At 39.6% G+C, this 19597-nt stretch overlaps 1 long non-coding RNA gene across 1 annotated transcript; it reads left to right on the forward strand.

The window, feature by feature from the left end:
* The first annotated feature begins 1299 nt into the window (after positions 1 to 1299).
* On the forward strand, positions 1300 to 17902 carry LOC116702400 (uncharacterized). Its single transcript, XR_004335147.1, has 3 exons — positions 1300 to 1370; positions 16552 to 16555; positions 17893 to 17902. It is a non-coding gene; the product is annotated as an uncharacterized LOC116702400 (long non-coding RNA).
* Positions 17903 to 19597: the final 1695 nt, after the last annotated feature.

The following is a 19597-nucleotide window of genomic DNA, read 5'->3' on the forward strand; positions in this document are numbered from 1 at the left end:
ATCTCACCATTGCGATATCAACTGGTGCAATAACCATATGGCGAAAGGCTGAGGCATATCACAGAAGATACTCAAAACATGGGGTGATATGGTTTTGCGTATATAAATGAAATAAGGACTATATTTAGGTTTCAAAATTATATTTTGACCCAAATAAACCAAAAAGTGCAAGAGAAAGACGAGATGATTGCAGCATATATTAAGATGTTGTAATGTACAGATGTTGCATTGACTTCTATTCATTTTTTGCAGCATGTTTATGTTTTCACATCCAGCACATACACACAAATGAGTTCAATTAAACACATTCAGCAACGACAAATTTGGATGTTAAAAACTGATTCTGACATGTACAGTATGTCTGTATTGCAATAGGAAAAATATGTTGCATTACAAATACAATGATGAATGCGGTAATATTCAGTCATTTGGCTTTTGATCAGCTGGGTGTTTGATTTTTATCCTGTTGTTTTACATTAGTTATTTCTGTGTGCTTTGGCAATACAACTTATTATAACTGTATTTATTTAGATTGTGACACTATTTTTCTTGTGTTGTCTTCGGCTCAAATTTGACCCGTTTTGTAAATGTCTATATCTTTTTAACTACCTAACTGTAATTAATTTCCCAAAAATAACACGGATGATTCCACCCAACGCGCTTCACAAGTACGACAAAAGATTGCATCTCTACTTTCAGAGGGTTGTGGCTGATATGTTCAATTTTTTCGCATTTGAAAAAATAAATCTAAATGTTTTGAAACAGTAGACGGACTGAACGTTGACATATACCCTTCTGTGATTTATCCTACCTTTGTTATTAGTCTGAATAATTCATAATGTTTGGCTTTTTTATCTCAAGGATTAGGTATAATTTGCCATAAATAAGGTTTTCTTGACCGTGAATTTCAGCAATAAGTGTAAAACTAGTAATAACCCGGTGTTAGTGGTGTTCATACATGGTAGTGAAAAGAAGCGTTAAACGTCACAAAAAGGCCAAAAAAATGTAAAACAAAAAAAGTGACAGAAAACCTGCAGCCATTCATTCTTAATGAGCAGTGTTGCGTATTAATATGGAGACAACAACTTCAAGCAATACATAGAAATCATTATGAACTATATTTTTTTGTGTATTACTTATTGTATCGCAGCTTCTTTCTTCATTTCATTTGTGACTGGTTGTGTCTCTAGTCATTTCCGTGATTATGGGGAGTATAGTGCCTCTATTGATTTATTTTATTTTGAAAGCTTTATGTTGCTACTTGCTACTACTGCAGGATTGGAGGTTACTTGATAACCCTCCTGTTGTCTTTGGGTCAGATTTGACCCCTTTTCAAAAGGTTTCTATGTCAGAAATTTGGGGTTCTTTCTGTCCAAAAAAGTAGCGTGGATGGATCCCTACACCGTTCCTCACTAGTGAAATAAGTAATCAGTTCAGTGCCTCATTGAATTTGGGTGTTTTTTGTCAATTTTGTAGCATTTGGAGAAAAAGTGACTTATAAAAGAACTTGTGTGTGACAAAGGTAAAAAAAAAAGTCAATAAAAGTAACTAAAATGTGAACAAATGTAAAAAAAATAACTAAAAAAAGTGAAACAAATGGCAAACAAAGCTTTACAAATTTGGTGAAAAAACACAAAAACTTCAAAAAGGCTCAGAAAAAGTCGACAAACATTGAAAAAGTGACAAAAAACATCAGGGAAAAGACACACAAGTGTCGAAAAACAACCATATCGTCGATAAAAGGTTTTTCATTTGAAATTTCCACCCAGAAAAAAACAAAGTTGCAGGTCGGCGAGAAGAGAACACGAGGATTAATACCATGCATCGGTCTGTGGGCCTCCTTTTACCGCTGTGAGACTTTATCATGGGACAAATAAATCATATTTTAATTTATGTAATCGGTTTTTTCATGGTGAGTGTCCATGTGCATTATGAAAAAAAAAGCATTTCAAAGCCAGTGTGATGCTTGTTGGCCGGGATTAGACCTTTTCTTTCCTCTCCGAGCTGCAGCAGCAGAGAAACTAACTCTGTGTTTTAGCTTGTTGATATTGATACATATTTATGTGTGGGGGGGGGGGGGGGTTATTGAGTGCATTTCCGTAGATGAATATTAACGCGCTGAGCTGGCCAGAAGGCAGAGACATGGAGCGTTGTAGCAGAGCTGTGAGATCACACATCACACCTGTGCAACAATCACTCGGTGCAATAATGTCTCAGTTACATGTGCAATATGTGTTATTTATTTATGTATTAATTATATTCACACTGTACTTATTTATGTATGTATTGTATTCATGTTGACACTGCAGTACAATAGAATTAGTACAATGCATTTGTTTGAGAAACAAAAGTTCAAAAACTACATTCAAGGAAACAGAACATGACCATTACAGAAAGGTGAGCCCAATATATAAATGGGTATACGTATGTATGTATGTAAATGTACATGTATATGTATGTATTTGTGTGTGTATGCACATGTAAATGCCAGTGTCGATGTATATATGAATATGGAGTGTACATTCAAATTGTATATTGTTCCATGGGAGTGTTCCACAGCACTGAGGGTCAGGAAGGGAAGTTAAAATAAATAAAATAAAAATATTGTAATAATAATAATAATAATAATAATAATAATAATAATAATTAACACATACACACACAAACACACACACACACACACACACACACACACACACACACATAGTAACACACGCATGCACACATATTAAGATCCCAACTTTTAAATATCTGTACATTTTTTATATCTAATGTTACATTTTAATGTTTCTACATTTTTATATTTCTTTTTCTTAATAAATTAACCCTCTAACCCTTTTTTTTGCATTTGCCATGCAAATAGATTAATAAAAAGATATCAACCCATCCTAATATTGTGTTACAGTTTTTTTTTCCATTTGCTAAAACACTATTTTGCAAACTACTGTAGGCCGGTTTTAACAAAATACTTAACACAATTCACAAAACCATACACCAAAACTGCCAATTACCTCATATATCCTGCAAAATGAAGCAATGCAACCAGAACTACATATAACATCATCAAAATCAAAATTTTGCACCAAAAGCACACACTTCATTCATATTAGCAGATTTTTGTCCAACCATCTGCACACTATTGGCCATAATAAAAAGCATTCTCATCTTTAGTATGCTTTGCCATAATACTAAAATACTTCAAATTCTAGTAAATTTTTCAGAATGTTCACATGCACAGAAATATTTCCACACACACACACACGCACACACACACCTTTTTTTTTCACCAACCAAGTCAGTGCAACATATGCACAACAGATTTCTTTACATTGAACTGAACCTAAATATGCCCCAAAACAGTATACTGAAAAATAAAATTAGAAAAAAAAATCAGCATAAACAATATATGGAAAAAAAGTGGCAAGAAAAATAATTAGGCAACATCTTCCATTTTGCTCACCTGGGGTCTTTGCATGGTGCTAACTTCCTGATTGAAGTCTGAAAAAGGGACCCTTTTTGACCCAGAAGGACAATACAAGGGTTAAAAGATATAAAAATATGATGTTAGTTTGAACTCATCTGGATGAAATCGTTTGACAAATAGTCAGGAAAAAGCTTGTCAGATATATTGAATATATAAATTGGGAGAGGTTCTGCGAAAGACACTGACTCATAATAGTCATTTAATATTTAGACTGTGACTCAAGATAGCTTACTTAGTGTCCTTTATGATATCTGTTCATTGTTTGTTCTAAAAATTTAAAATCCTCCTGACTGGTTGAATTGAAGATGAACTGGCCTTCACACGGAAAATGGTCAGATCAGTAGACACAGGCACGCCCGCCCGCACACACACACACACACACACACACACACACACACAAACGCCAGGTTTATTCTTGAGTGAGAAACGGAAAGAAAATGTATCTTTATTGGAGCATATCACTAGGTAGACTGATAAGCAGTGTTACTGCGCACGCACACACACACACACACACACACACACACACACACACACACACACACCTGTAATTTCCATGACCACTGAACCCTAGCTGACAAGCTGTCAGCAAAGCAGGAGAAAAAAAAGACATCTTACAATCTACCACTGTGTGTTTTTGAATGGAATCTGTGAACGTGACAATTCAACAAAGACATGACTCCTGAAATCTCGCCCCCAAGATCATTTTACAGTAAGTGTGTGTGTGTGTGTGTGTGTGTGTGTGTGTGTATGTGTGTGTTTGTGTGTGTTTGGTTGCATCGGTATTCACTGCTACAGCCACACACAGTTTGGCTGAAGCAGGATGGCTGAAGTTCCTCAGCTGCATAAAAAACTGTAAAGTGCTTATTTTCCATTTTTCCACTCTGCTTCCTGCGGAGGGTTTCATCACCTTCGGGAAAACAAACTCCGCATTTTTTTGGAAGATGTCTTCTACCTTTCATCCATGTTTGCACACTCTCCCTCTCCCCGTCTCACAGTCAATATGATATATTTATATGGAAGTAAGCTCACTAGAATAAGTTTACCTCTCATCCAGTGAGTATCTGAATAGTTTAGTGTTGAGGGTTTGCTTGCCTACTCTAAACTTGATGTTTGACTTTGGGAGCGTAATTTTATTGAAGATACTCTTCACAAGATAGCAGCAAGAAGTGTGGAAGTCCATTTGATCGGATTTTGAAATCAAAAAGCCGTGAAGCACTGAATATTTTTGCATTGAAATTATGTATCTGAATTTTTATTATCTTTTCTTTAATTATCAAAAATCAATTTTCAATGTTCAAAAGTTCTGAATCAAAAATGTAATATATCAACCTTAGGCGGCTGGCGACAAAGGCCCTCCGAAGGAAAGCAGTCTCCCCAGAGACCTGAGACAGGCAAGCTGGAGGCAAGCGACATATCAGCTGGACTCGAGGCAGGTGACTGGTCAGCAAGGCTAGGGACCAGCTCCATCTCAATAACAGTTTGGGCATCTGGAGCAGGAGTATGCAGAGGAATAGGATTGCTGGAAAGGCAGCAAAGTCTCTGGACCATTGGATAGCATAGGCACTGGGCCACTGGACAGCAGCAAACTCTGGAGCGCTGGTCATTGGTGAAGACTCTGGAGCGCTGGTCATTGGTGAAGACTCTGGAGCGCTGGTCATTGGCAAAGACTCTGGACCACTGGTCATTGGCGAAGACTCTAGAGCGCTGGTCATTGGCAAAGACTCTGGAGTGCTGGTAAATTAGCAAAGACTCTTGAGCGCTGGTAAATCGGCAAAGACTCTGGAGCACCTGTCATTGGCGAAGACTCTGGAGCGCTGGTCATTGGCGAAGACTCTGGAGCGCTGGTAAATCATCAAAGACTCTGGACCACTGGTCATTGGCGAAGACTCTAGAGCGCTGGTCATTGGCGAAGACTCTGGAGCGCTGGTAAATCAGCAAAGACTCTGGAGCACTGGTAAATCATCAAAGACTCTGGAGCGCTGGTCATTGGCGAAGACTCTGGAGCGTTGGTCATTGGCGAAGACTCTGGAGTGCTGGCAAATCAGCAAAGACTCTTGAGCGCTGGTAAATCGGCAAAGACTCTGGAGCACCTGTCATTGGCGAAGACTCTGGAGCGCTGGTAAATCAGCAAAGACTCTGGAGCACCGGTCATTGGCAAAGACTCTGGAGTGCTGGTCATTGGCAAAGACTCTGGAACGCCAGTCATTGGCGAAGACTCTGGAGTGCTGATCATTGGGGAAGACTCTGGATCGCCGGTCATTGGCAAAGATTCTGGAGCGCCGGTCATTGGCGAAGACTCTGGAGCGCTGGTCATTGGCAAAGACTCTGGGCCACTGGTCATTGGCGAAGACTCTAGAGCGCGGGTCATTGGCGAAGACTCTGGAGCACTGGTAAATCAGCAAAGACTCTGGAACACTGATCATTGGCAAAGACTCTGGAGCACTGGTAACTCAGCGAAGACTTTGGAGAGCTGGTAAATCATCAAAGACTCTGGAGCGCTTGTCATTGGCAAAGACTCTGGAGCGCTCCCCAGCAGGATAGCTGACTGGCTGCTTGGCTTGCCAACAGGCTTGGAGACAGGATGCCAAAACGCTCGCTCTGTAGTCTCCCAGCAAACAGCCATGAGATGGTAAGCCAGGGCTGAATCCTCTTCATGCATGGAGCGAAAATATGTGATTCTCTGCTCACTATCTGAGTCCAAGGGATGAATGCAAGGCTTGAACTTGGGAAGCTGGGGCTGCTGTCTCCACAGTCTCTGCCATCTTTTCCTTTCTTTATGCTCTCTTCTTTCTTTTTGTCATCTCCTAGCCGAGGCCAGAGAGGGTCAGAGACGAACAATTTTCTGTCCTCCCCTCTGCACCTGCTCTCCGCTGGCTCTTCTGAAAGCTGTCCAGCCCGGGGAGGAGCAGATGCTACATCCACGGCACCAAATGAAATACAGTCTACCAAATGGTCAGACAAGTTGCACTCCCTTCGTTTTTGTTTATTTCGCAAACCATGAATGTACTCAGCAAGTGTCTGTGCATGTAAACATAGTATTGTTCACACATTGGGGGGGTTATTATTATTATTATTGGGTCTTTGTAAATTATAGTGTGTTGTAGATCTATTCTGCAAAGTGTCTTGAGATAACTATTGTTATATAAATTAAATTGCATTGAATTACATTACACTAAAAAAGATTTTGAGCTAAAATTAGGATTTATTGTAATTCTATTAGTTTTCTTATTTTGATGACACTTTAAATAACATTTCTGACATATTAAACAGTGTTGCTTTATTTTATTGATGATGAATGATGATGACTTAAACCGAAATTATGTATAAAACTAGCCAGCATAAAAAAATAAGTGTGAAACGGGATGAGCCGAGTAAATGTGGTAGGAAACTGTTGAACTGTGTGTTATTTAGCAGGCCAAGCTAATGGTAGCTAATCATTGGTATATGCTATTGCCACAGACTGAGCATCATAAAGGTTAAAAGAGCATTCCTTTTGCTGTTTTGATACGTGATTAGTGGTGTTAGTGTGGGTAAAGGATTAGTTATGTTGGATATTTCAGTTCACAAGCAGAATTCATAAAAGGTTTAAAAACAGTGAAAGTAGTAAGACAAGATCAGAGACTTTTCAGACACCAGTAGCGCAGAAGTAGAATTCAGTACATGATGAACAAGTTTAAGTGTACATGCGACAGCCACTGATCTGGTCATTGAGCTGGTCATTGTTGAACACTCTGGAGCGCTGGTCATTGGTGAAGACTCTGGAGCACTGGTCATTGGTGAAGACTCTGGAGCGCTGGTCATTGGTGAAGACTTTGGAGCACTGGTCATTGGGGAAGACTCTGGAGCGCTGGTCATTGGTGAAGACTCTGGAGCGCTGGTCATTGGTGAAGGCTCTGGAGCACTGGTCACTGGCAAAGACTCTGGAGCGCTGGACATTGGTGAAGACTCTGGAGCGCTGGCCATTGAGAAAGGCTCTGGAGCGCTGGTCATTGGTGAAGACTGGAGCATGGACAGTGAAGAAGACTCTGGAGCGCTGGTCATTGGTGAAGACTCTGGAGCGCTGGTCATTGGTGAAAACTCTGGAGCGCTGGTCATTGGTGAAGGCTCTGGAGCGCTGGTCATTGGTGAAGACTCTGGAGCGCTGGTCATTGGTGAAAACTCTGGAGCGCTGGTCATTGGTGAAGACTCTGGAGCGCTGGTCATTGGTGAAGACTCTGGAGCGCTGGTCATTGGTGAAGACTGGAGCATGGACAGTGAAGAAGTCTCTGGAGCGCTGGTCATTTGTGAAGACTCTGGAGCGCTGGTCATTGGTGAAGACTCTGGAGCGCTGGTCATTGGTGAAGACTCTGGAGCACTGGTCATTGGTGAAGACTGGAGCATGGACAGTGAAGAAGACTCTGGAGAGTTGGTCACCGGCATAGACTCCGGGGCGCTCGCCAGCTCGGAAGCAGGATAGCTGACTGGATGCTGGGGGCTAATAGGTTTGGAGAAACGATGCCTAAACTCACTCTGTAGCCTCCCAGCGAACCTCCATGAGAGGTCAAGCCAGGGCAGGACCCTCTTCATGCAGGGAGCCAAACAATGTGAGCCTCTGCTCATTATCTGAGTCAAAGGGATGCACACAAGGCTTGAACTTGGAAAGCTGGGGCTGCTGCATGGGCACAACAGTTTCCAGAACTCATTTTTAAAAATATATCAATGTGTGGTACTAAATTAATCACACAAAAGAAACATCCACAGTGTGTGAAGGCCTTAAACATAAAGATACTGGAAAGAAAAAGGTTGCCTTCAAATATATACTGAGGTCCACGTTTATTTTAATACATAGGTATAATGGAGTGGTTAGTGATACTGCATGTGTAACTTCCTTATGATTTATGAGATTTGTTCTAACACAGAAGCCAAAACGGCTGCACGTGCTAAGATGATAGCAAAACCTTTAAACTAATTAGAAAGCAGACTGAAGGGGGGAGAGAGGAAGCAGCTGGGGGTTTGTGACTCTTGCTATGGACAATAGTTTGAGCCTTAAGCTCTGTGGGTGTGGGTGTGGGTGTGTGTGGTGTGTGTGTGTGTGTGTGTGTGTGGTGTGTGTGTGTGTGTGTGTGTGTGTGTGTGTGTGTGTGTGTGTGTGTGTGTGTGTGTGTGTGCATATCAAATGCCACCAGCATTTTTCTGATCCACGGGGACACAACTTGGCACCCACTGGAACCTTCTCTCACTGTGACAGTTTCAGCTCACTGATTCACTAAGAATTTGTGTGTGTGTGTTGTGTGTGTGTGTGTGTGTGTGTGCGTGGGTCTGCCTACATATGTATGTGTTATTGTGTCCACAACGACTTCTCTCCTCCCTTCGCAGCCCCACTGTTGTCTGTTTGAGGGATTCAACATGAGCGCCTCAGCCCACTCTGCTCATTACACACATTCATACACTCAAACAGAGCGAAGACAACCCCAGGGATTGTCTTTGTAAAGTCACTCACCCCTTTTCGCTCTCTTTTTTTTTTTTGTCACTCTTTCTCCTTCTCCACATCTGTTCACAACCTCCTCTCTCTTTTTCCGTTCCCCTGTCTCCACAGTCTCTGCCATCTTTTCCTTTCTTTATGCTCTCTTCTTTCTTTTTGTCATCTCCTAGCTGAGGCCAGAGAGGGTCAGAGACGTCCAGTTTTCTGTCCTCCCCTCTGCACCTGCTCTCCGCTGGCTCTTCTGAAAGCTGTCCAGCCCGGGGAGGAGCAGATGCTACATCCACGGCACCAAATGAAATACAGTCTATCAAACGGTCAGACAAGTTGCACTCCCTTCGTTTTTGTTTATTTCGCAAACCATGAATGTACTCAGCAAGTCTCTGTGCATGTAAACATAGTATTGTTCACACATTGGGGGGTATTGTTATTATTATTGGGTCTTTGTAAATTATAGTGTGTTGTATTGTGTCTACTCTGCAAAGTGTCTTGAGATAACTACTGTTATAACAATATAAATCAAATTGCATAGAATTACATTATAATAACAAAATTATTTTTGAGCTAAATTTAGGATTCATTGTAATTCTATTAGTTGTCTTTCATTGATGTGATATTGAACACTTTAAATAATAATTCTGATATATTAAACAGTGTTGCTTTATTTTAATCACATATTGATGAAAACACAATTTAAACCAAAATGACTTATTAATGTAGCCAGCATAAAGAACTGATCACTGACAGACATTACTATAAAAATGCTTTTTTTCTCATCATCCTCATCATTATTATTATTATTATTAGGAGCTGAGCACTGAAGTGCTAGCAACCTATTGTTTTTGTAAGAATTCTTATTATTATTAATATTATTATTGTTATCACAGAGTGGGTTATTTGTTATGAGCATGATCAGAAAACGGGGAAACAGGGGAAGCACACCTTACATTTCCTAGTCGAGGCTATTTCTTATTATTATTTTGCCACCATTTAAATAAAAATAGGCTCTTTTGAAAGAGAAACCATGAGTGATTTTACTGTAATCTAGTCTCGCATTGTGCGACCTCACTCACGAGTTGACACGCTGTTGATTGTCTAACGCGTGTTGGGCCATTTGTAGAAGTCAATTTGTAATAAGAAACTTAAAGTTAACCCGCATTCACATGTTAATGGTGGCACTTTGAGTCCCTTTCTGCCTTCCCCTGGGTTTCTGTCACATGGCGAAGGCGTCAGACAGTTTCCATATTGCACATTGTCATCTAGCGTCACTCCCCGGGGGGAAATGGAAACACCAGGATGTTTACATCTCCCAGAAGCTCTTATAGAATGACGCCCGGTGTTAATTAAACACAATGCAGCTGAATTCCACCATGACCAATTTAATCCGTCCTGTCTGGATGGGAGGTAAGAACGGTTTGTCATATGGGGACTGTCTGTCGGAAGGCGCGGCGTCCGGGGGGACCACGGTGGCAGACGGACCGACTAAGAATAGCAGAGTCAGACTGACAGCATGGGTGGATTGAGGACCAATTCACGCCTGGGCTGATGAGAAAACACGGAGGTGAAAAATGTATTGCCGTATTTCCACCTGTTATGTGTTAAAACAGCACAACAACCTCGGGGTCACTTAAAATATGTAAAACAATATGAAAAATTGAAATAAATATAAAATGGGAAGTGGAAAAATATCCACTATTATATATTATGAGTCCAGGTTTTTAAAGTTAATAAAGGTGAACTTTAATTGGTGGTTCCCCTATTCCACCAAGGTCAGATAGAGAAAAGAACTGATAAATAAATGTTGGTAATTTCATTTTTAATCCTAATAAATAAATTGTGCAAAACTGCAAACACAATGCGGATCTGTCTAATGGCCCACAGTGATATATTATGCTAGTGAGGTAATTCATTTAACACACAGCTCTTTAACAAGACTCATGCCAAGGACTCCTTAACCAACCTGATCTCACAGAATTCCATAAAATGAACACGACCCCTCAACTCAAAATCTGTGGCAGTTTCACGGATATGCAAAGGAAAAGGTTGTGGGTGGGCTTCCGGTTCCGTGACACACGGGAAGAACGGTACGGATGGGTTTATGAAAAGAAGAAAGCGACTTTAGGAAACATTACACCCGGGACACGATCCCCGGTCTCCTGGGTGAAAGTCCTGTGTTGGTTGATTTCACAGAATTCTGTGAGACCAGACTGGCTGAACGGAGAGAGACGGATCAGGGACCCCCTTCTAGACAGACATTGTATAACACTTACAATACAATAACATGTGGTCCGGGATGATTTTATGAATCATGTTTTAACCCTCATGTTGTCCTCGGGTCAAATTGACCCGTTTTCCTATATCAATGTTCTTTTTAATTCCCCAAAATAACATGATTGATTCCACACAACGCTCTTTGGCAAGTACAAATCTCTACTTTCATTAATTTTGGGGCGTCTTATTCAATTTTATAGCATTGTAAAACAAATGGAAGTGTTTTTGAAATAGTATTGAGTAAAAGTTGACATATTCCAGTCTTTGATTATCCATCAACATCCATTCCTTTAATTTTAGTCTAAATAATTCCTAATTTCTGCTTTTCTAACGCAAACATTAGGTATAATTTCCTAAAAAGGAGAATATAAATGAATTCCAAAAATTACTGTAAAACTAAAGTTAATAAGATAGTGTTACGTGGTGTTAAACGTCAAAAAAAGTGACAAAACATTGAAAAAAGTGTTGAAAAAAGGGACAGAAACGTACGAAAAAAAGTATGACTTTCAATTTTGACGGGAAGTTAACCACACACACAGCACAGTGAATCCTTAGGATGAACTGGACCCGTGGATGGCTGGCTCAGTGATGGCCTTACCTATAGGCCAGTAAGCCCATCATCAATGTCAGTTTTTTCACAAATAAGCTTATTTATATTTGCTAACAATATGTTGGATTCATGTTAAGACATTTTCATTTTCATAAAAAAAAACTTCCAAAAAACTCAATAACAATAATTTGGTGGCTCCCCTGCAGTATCTCTTGGGACCCCCTTTTGAAAATCTGATATAGCCAATATTTATTATGATATCATTATATCAACTACAATCACAATATCTACATATAAAAAACATAATAATTCAAATGTTGTGTGACTAAAAGCTTAGCACATTATATCACAGGTGTAGGAAGCATTTCAAATGTGGGGGTTCCAGGGCTTCTCTTCTATATATTAACAGAAGAAGAAATATGGGTATATTTTGTGATGTCATCTAGAGGAACTGGTTGGTCCCAGATCACATAGTTTATTATATTAAAATAGTTATAACTAAAATGTATTTGATGACTAATTCAGAGACCTCTTTATGACCTGTAATTGTTATTCATTTAAATATATAATATGTAGAATTTTCCTGAAATGTATACACTAATACATTGATAATCCCTCTCAATCATCACTAATTGTCACAAGTCAGGAGTTGCAGGTTAGGACCCGAACACAGAAGGCAGATGAGGAGGTAGCAGGGACAGTTTCAGTGATTTAATGACTCGAAGAACTTACAGACTAAGTAAATCCAAAACACAAAACTTGGAAACAGAGCACCAGAAACTTCTCAACACGAAATCAGATGATACCAGACAAAAGGAGCACACGGAATAAATACACGAGGAGCGAATCACCGGACAAGGCGCAGCTGCGGTGGGCCGGCAACTGGAATAGGGAGGGAAATTCTGATTGGGTTAACAAGTCAACCAGGACTGGCAACACAAAGGCAGGCTGACGAGGCTGGACACAGAACCAGGGAGGGAAGACATGCTGGTCAGGGCTACATGAAGGTACACACAGTGCAAGCACAGAAAATGAATGGATCATGGCAACAGAAAACCCCAAAACACACAATCCTCAAGAAAATAAGGGAGCATTCACACCTGCCTTGTGGCATTCGGTTTGTTTTGGCAGGTGTGAATGCAGCAATCCCACTCTGGTGCACCAAAAGAGGTGATGTCAGGACTCTTTCAATCCAACTCTGGACCAGTTCATTTGTCAGGGCTCAAACCGCATCAATCTACAGTATGTGTACTCCACAAGTCCGAGCTAAATGGCTCCCGTAGTCAAAAGACCTCAAAACAAACACATTTCTTCAACATAGTACAATGTAGTGACATTTTCTATCTGCATTCTCAATCCCAAGTATCTGGAGCAGTGGACAGCTATTTATACAGCATCCAGGGAGCAACTTGGGGTTTATTGTCTCGCCCAGGGACACTTTGACATGTGGCCGGAGAAGCCTGGGACTGAACTGCCAACCTTGTTGTTATGGGGGGGAACCACTCTACCTCTGACCAACACAACACCCAATCTATTCAGATCTGCTTTACGGCAGAGCATGCAATCTGTAGCAGCTCACAGAAAGAGACAGCAGTGAAGCTCGCCATGTCTCATATTTAATTGGCTGCTAAATTTGGAGATAGACGCTGGCAGAGCACAGCAAATGTAGTAACGTTCGCAAAACAACATCTGGACAATGATTTAGATGAAATGAGCTGGTTTGACCATGAAGATGCCAGGAATATAAACTTGTCCAGAACACAGGACCGACTTCCTGTATTTACTTTAACAATAAGAGGAGTGAACGTTCGTAATGATACATTTTGCTTCAATTGGATTTTTCTTTGTGTGAAACTGAATCAAACCAAGGGGGAAATTGCTCCAAGTTTACAAACATAATAAATGAAACTAAAAAAATGCTGTCACACAGTCTTAAACACAGTATATTATTCATTAATAACAAAAAAGTCTGAAGGCCACTGGTCACGAGCAGGACGAAGCAAGTAAAGCAACACCAACCAATGTTGATAATTGGGATTGTGTTCATAAATGAAACCTCGGCCTTCAAATAAAAACAGAAAATGTAAAATGGCATTACATCTGCCTTGAAATAAAACACAAATAGTGAACTGTCACTGGCTACAGAAACCCTAAATTACGCAAAACTTGTAATTATAAAAAAGTACACTAGCTTCACTTTCAGAGATAATGCAGGCTACTTGCTGTAGTTGAACATGGGGAGTAGATATACAGTATACTGTAGGCCTATACCAAATTATCTTAAAGTTGGATAAAAATGATTTAAAGATGGGTTATTAGCTATTATTGATGATATAATATGTGTTGTTTTGTGTAAAAGAATTAGCATTGGATAACCTATTTAATATTTTATTAATGTCATATTATACTTTTAATTCATATTAAGGTTGTGATATGATGAAAACGTGTTAGCACATTTAGAGTGGTACCCATGCATGCATGTTTTCCCATTTAATTAAATACCATAGTCTTCATCCTAGCAGGTAAACTGAGCTCCCTACAGCCTCTCACATACAACCAAGTGAAATCACAATCAACCCACAATTCATCTCTAACGCGTTTAATTTTTAAAAGTAACCCAACGGGAAATGAAAAACTTTTTTTACGAGAAAACCCCCCAAAAGGGTTTTTTCATTTTCAAAATAAATGATGCAGGGCCCCCGGTATGGCTAAATAGGAAATTCCCGCTAAGTAGGGAATAAACTCATAACTTTTTTGGGACCAGACAAAAAAACCTTGGGCGTGAAAAACCCCTAAAGTGCAAAAAAATTTTTAATTCCCTTAAAAGATTATTTTCATTGCCCCCAAAAGGGGGAAAGACCCATTTCCAACTGATAAACCCCTTTTCCACACAGACAAACCCAAAGGGGGGGGAAATTTTAAACTTCATAAAGTGGGCAGAAATCCAGCCCCAAAACCAAAATTGTTAACCTGTGGAGGAAAAATCTAAGCTGAAATTGATAATATGTCATTTTGGGGGGTTTAATTTGGTTCCCTTGGCCCCAAGTGGCCAAACGGGCGGGAAGGGGAGGGGGGAAAAACGGCCCCCTAATGCGGGGGCGAAATTTGAGCATATTTAGATGATTTAGGGAAAAAATCAAAAATGCCCAAAAAACCCCCAAAGGGGAGCCGGAAAACCAGCAGGAAAAAACGGGTAAAAAAAAAAAGAAAAACAAACCGCCCAGCAACATAACCTAACCAGGAAGAAAAATGTAAGTGAGATTTTTTTTGGGATATTAATTTAAATTTTGGCCATTTTTCCCAAAAATTTGGTAGTTTCATAGGTATTCTTTTCCCTTTGAGTTAACAAGGGAGCAAATCAAAGGGGGTTGGGGCCCTGCCTCCGGAAATTTTAAAAAAAGGGTTTGGCGGGGGAAATTGATGAGATGTAAGCGGTTTGTTAGGACTTGAGTTTACATGAGAAAACGGCCCAAAGTTACCCCCGCCCCAACTGCCCTCCGTGTTTCTTACCTCTATCCCGCCCTAAAAGTATTGAAATTTTAATTTTGAAAGTTAGTGGTTAAGGGCAAACCCCAGGGTTACATTAAAAATGGGGGAAAAAATCAAGATTTGCACAGGAAAAGGGAAAAAACGGGACAAATACAAGGGGGAAACCCGGGAAAACCAAGCCGCGGGCCAAAAGGGGTTTGGAAGCCCGGTGCAAGCCGCAAAATCACAAGGCGGGAGAAAACCAAAAAAGCGGGGAAGTCCCCCCGACAAAAAACCCCACTTAAAATTTAAAACCCAAAAAAATGGAGCAAAATACAAAACAAAAAAACAGACCCCAAAAATAAGAAAAAACCCCCAAACCCCATACAAAATAAAATTTAAATGAATCCAAGTTCAAGCAGGGTGAGGGTTTTAAAATCTTTAATGAAATTTAAAAATTTTGGAGGTTTTGAGGATAGCTAAACGCATTGGGTTTTCCCAAGTTTTTAAATTTTCATTTAATTAATTTTTTTTTAAGCAAAATGCAGTCAAAAATCAGTCAAAAATAACAGACAAAATGTCTTTTAAAGTTTGCAGTTTTTGGACCTTAATTGCTTTTTGGCGGGGGGGGGAAACTGTTTAGACAGGATTAAAGGAAATTTTTTTATCTTTTCATCCCTCTAAAAATGTCGTGTCTTCCCTCTCGGGATGAAAAAAAAATTTGTTTTTTTTTTCTTTGAAAACCAAACAGGGGGGTTTGCGTAAGGGTTTTGCAGCATGCTACCCGGGGTGGGGAACAAAATTTTGGGAAACGGTTCAAATTCTTCAGACTCCCCCATTATTCTCATTTCTCCGCCGCTCTGCTCACAGGATTAACAAAAGCCTGAGAGAGTGTTTTGTGGGGTTGTGCGCGCCCATATAATTTGTTTGGGGTTGGGGAAAAAAGGTGGAGGAAAAAAAAACGGGGAAATTCAGTGTTACTCAGCTAATTGGGAAGGGAAAGTGCATGTGCATTGTGTTTATGGGGGCCGTTTTTTGTGTAGGGGGGGAAAATTCTGTGCGGGGACCCCCTAAATCACATCAAAAACCGTTTAGAGGAAAATTTGAATGGGCCCTGCTGCATCTTTTGTTTTTACGGGTAATACGTCTGTCATATTAGCAAGGCATTCCTCATCTGGACAGCAAAATCTCTCCCTGTACTCACTGCAATGGCCGAGCTTAAGTGGTTGTATTTGTTTTTTCCATTTGTGCAATCTCAAACACACGACAAATGTCAGACTCACACAATTTATTGTGACTGAAAGTGATTCTTGGATTCAGACCAGTGTTAGACAGTAAGAAGGCTGAGCCTTTACTGTAAAGTGGAAAGCTGTTACTGGAGACTGCACAAATAGAAACAAAATAGAATTGTTGTGCAGTGATCATACAGATAAAACACAGTTACAAAAAGATTAGAAATGCAATAATTGTAGAGGGTATAGGGTGTCTAGCCGCCCCCCACCCCAACTAGCATTAAAAGTGTCCTGTGAAGGGGTCTTACAGAGACTCTAGGTAAAAACCGGAGAACAGTAGCTTTTACCACAGGGCACTCTTATTTTTGGTGAAAAGTGATTATTTAAATTCCCTAGATATCAATTTTATGACTGCTAAATTGGAACAGTCAATACTTAAAAATCTACTTCAGCACTATATTATCAAAGACTATAATGATTAATTTTTCAGTAAAGATGAGCTATTAAAACACTGTGAGTAATGCCAATCAATGCTGTGACTCACTTAATATATCTGTCTGCACCTAGACAAATATTACTATATGATATGGTAATTTAACTAAATGAACACGTGAACACTGTTTTGTGTCGGGGTATCATTAAATTATCCGTAATTCAATTCATTAAAAAAAAGTAAAGTTGAGCTTACAGTAGTATGAGTAATTGCAATAGCCAATATCAGTTCTTAAACATGATAAATATGACTCGTGTGTACACATTTACATGAAAGATTTATGTAAACGACTACCGGTTATAACTTTGCGGCGACATCCGGTGGCTCCTATGTTTCTTCGGGGCCCTCTGCAACCACTTCAGAAAGTTGCGCCCTATGCGTCCCAGTAGGAACGCAGAATGTCAAGAGAAACGGCTAAATCCAGGAAGTGCAAACTGTCAATCATTCATGAGCAGTGTGGGATCCTAACACTAATACTGTCTAAAAGTGAGCATATACAGAATCTGTTACGGGATTTATGTTTATCAATCAAAATGCTTTTTTCAGCAGCATTGAATATTCCTGGTTATAACACATACAGGCAAGACAGGGTGGGATCAAAAAAAGGGGGAGGAGTGATGGTCTGTATAAAATTTATATAAATTAGATACATTTATCTAATTTATACAAATTATATTCCACTAGAATGTTTAGGTCTCAATGTCACCCTTTCACCACAAATGTCCTTTGTCCTTTGTCCTCTGCCAATAGCAAGTTTTATGAAAATTTTGAGATACTGCTAAAACAATGCAATGTTGATAAGGAAATTATCATTATGGGGGATTTTAACATTAACACAGACTGGTTTGATCTAAAACAAGCTATCTGTGGGCCAACAAGAATAACAAACTCTACCAAGACACAAATCAATATCATACTTACTAATTGACCAGAAAGAATTGTAAAATCATTTAATATGTTAACAGCTTTATCGGACAAAATCTAACACTAGAAAACTTCCCTCTTGTGCTAGAGGGAAAAATGAAAATATTACAATGCCTAAAAGCAAATATCAAACTTTTGTAGCTGCAGCTAGTTAAATTCAATAGGATGAAATATTACCTTTAGTTGACTATGAAAAAGACAGCCAACTCTTTTTAAAAACACTGGAAAGAACTATCAAAGAATTTACAAAAAAATAAAGTATAAACAACATAAAAACACTGTACCCTGGATAAACCCAGGCATCATAAAACTCATGGAAGTGCAAGACCAAGCCCTAAAAATAGCAAATAAAACTGAATTAACTCATGGCAGAGGGCGTTTTACCATGGTGAGAAATAAAGTTGTAAGATCATTAGGAAAATAAAAAGGCAGACTTCTTTCTCACTACAACTGAAACATCAAATGGAAATTCTTAAATTAATATGGAAGCAGCTAAGAAAAATGACGGACGATCACCCAAAAGACCAAACTATTCTTGAAGTTAAAGTAAATAAACAACTAACAAATAATAGTGAGGTTGTAGCAGAGACGTTCAATCACTATTTTATCGATGGCTAACATAGAAAACTACTTTTACACCTGAGAAGACATACATTCCTTCAGTAGATACATGTGACTCAGATGTCAGTCTAAGAACCATCACTGTTTCAGAGGTATCACAGCCCATTAAATCACTCAGACCATCAGCATGTAAAGATATTTTTGGTATGAACACAGGGATGCTCAAGGAGTCACATGCCCCATTACCAAAATTATCAATCTGTCCATTTCACAACATGTTCCCAAGCAAGTGGAAACCAGCTATTGTCAGTCCCATCTTCAAAAGTGGAGATCCTCATTCCTTCTCAGACTAGATCAGGATCTTTCCCACAATGGCTAAAATTGGTGAGAAACTGATAGCAAAACAAATTATTGACCTTCTAAATACCACACCCTATGCACTTCCTCATATGCAGTTTGGCTTTTGAGTGAATTATTCCACTGAGACTGTGACCTGCTTCCTTACTATGTTGGACCCAGGTGGGGTTGTGGGTGCTGTGTTCTTGGATCTAAAGAGATTCTTTGACACTGTCAGTTACAAAGTCTTGCTGATGAAATTACGCAGCTTCAATGTTTCCTCAAATGCTCTTAAATGGATTGAGTCCTACCTAACGTGTCAGAGTCCAGTCGTTTAATTCAGGAGCCCTTAGTCTGTCCACCAGTCTTCCCCAAGGATCAAATTTAGGACCGTTTTATACACCACACTTTATATAAATGACCTCCTTTCCGTCTGTTCTGATGTTTCTGTCCAGATGTATGCTGATGACACCATAGTATATGTTCATGGTAGTGATATCTCCCAGGGGGCGGAGAAGCTCACTAACCATGGTAAATATTACAGCTTGGCTGAAACAATCTTGCCCGCAGTTGAACACAACAAAAACAGTAGCAACGTTCTTCACCGAGTCCCGTAAACTTCAACGTTGAGCCAGATGTTTTGGTGTTAGGGGAAAGGCTGCATATAATGTCAGAATACACAACTTCTGGAGGTTTTAATTGATTGAAAGGTGTCATTTTTACATTAAAAGTGTGTGTAATCGAATCAAATTCAACATCAGTAATTTTAGATACATCTGCCATCCAATGTCCACACAGGCAGCAAAAATGTACATGCACT

Source organism: Etheostoma spectabile, chromosome 2 (genome assembly GCF_008692095.1).
Source record: "Etheostoma spectabile isolate EspeVRDwgs_2016 chromosome 2, UIUC_Espe_1.0, whole genome shotgun sequence".
In the NCBI taxonomy this organism is placed as follows: Eukaryota; Metazoa; Chordata; class Actinopteri; order Perciformes; family Percidae; genus Etheostoma; species Etheostoma spectabile.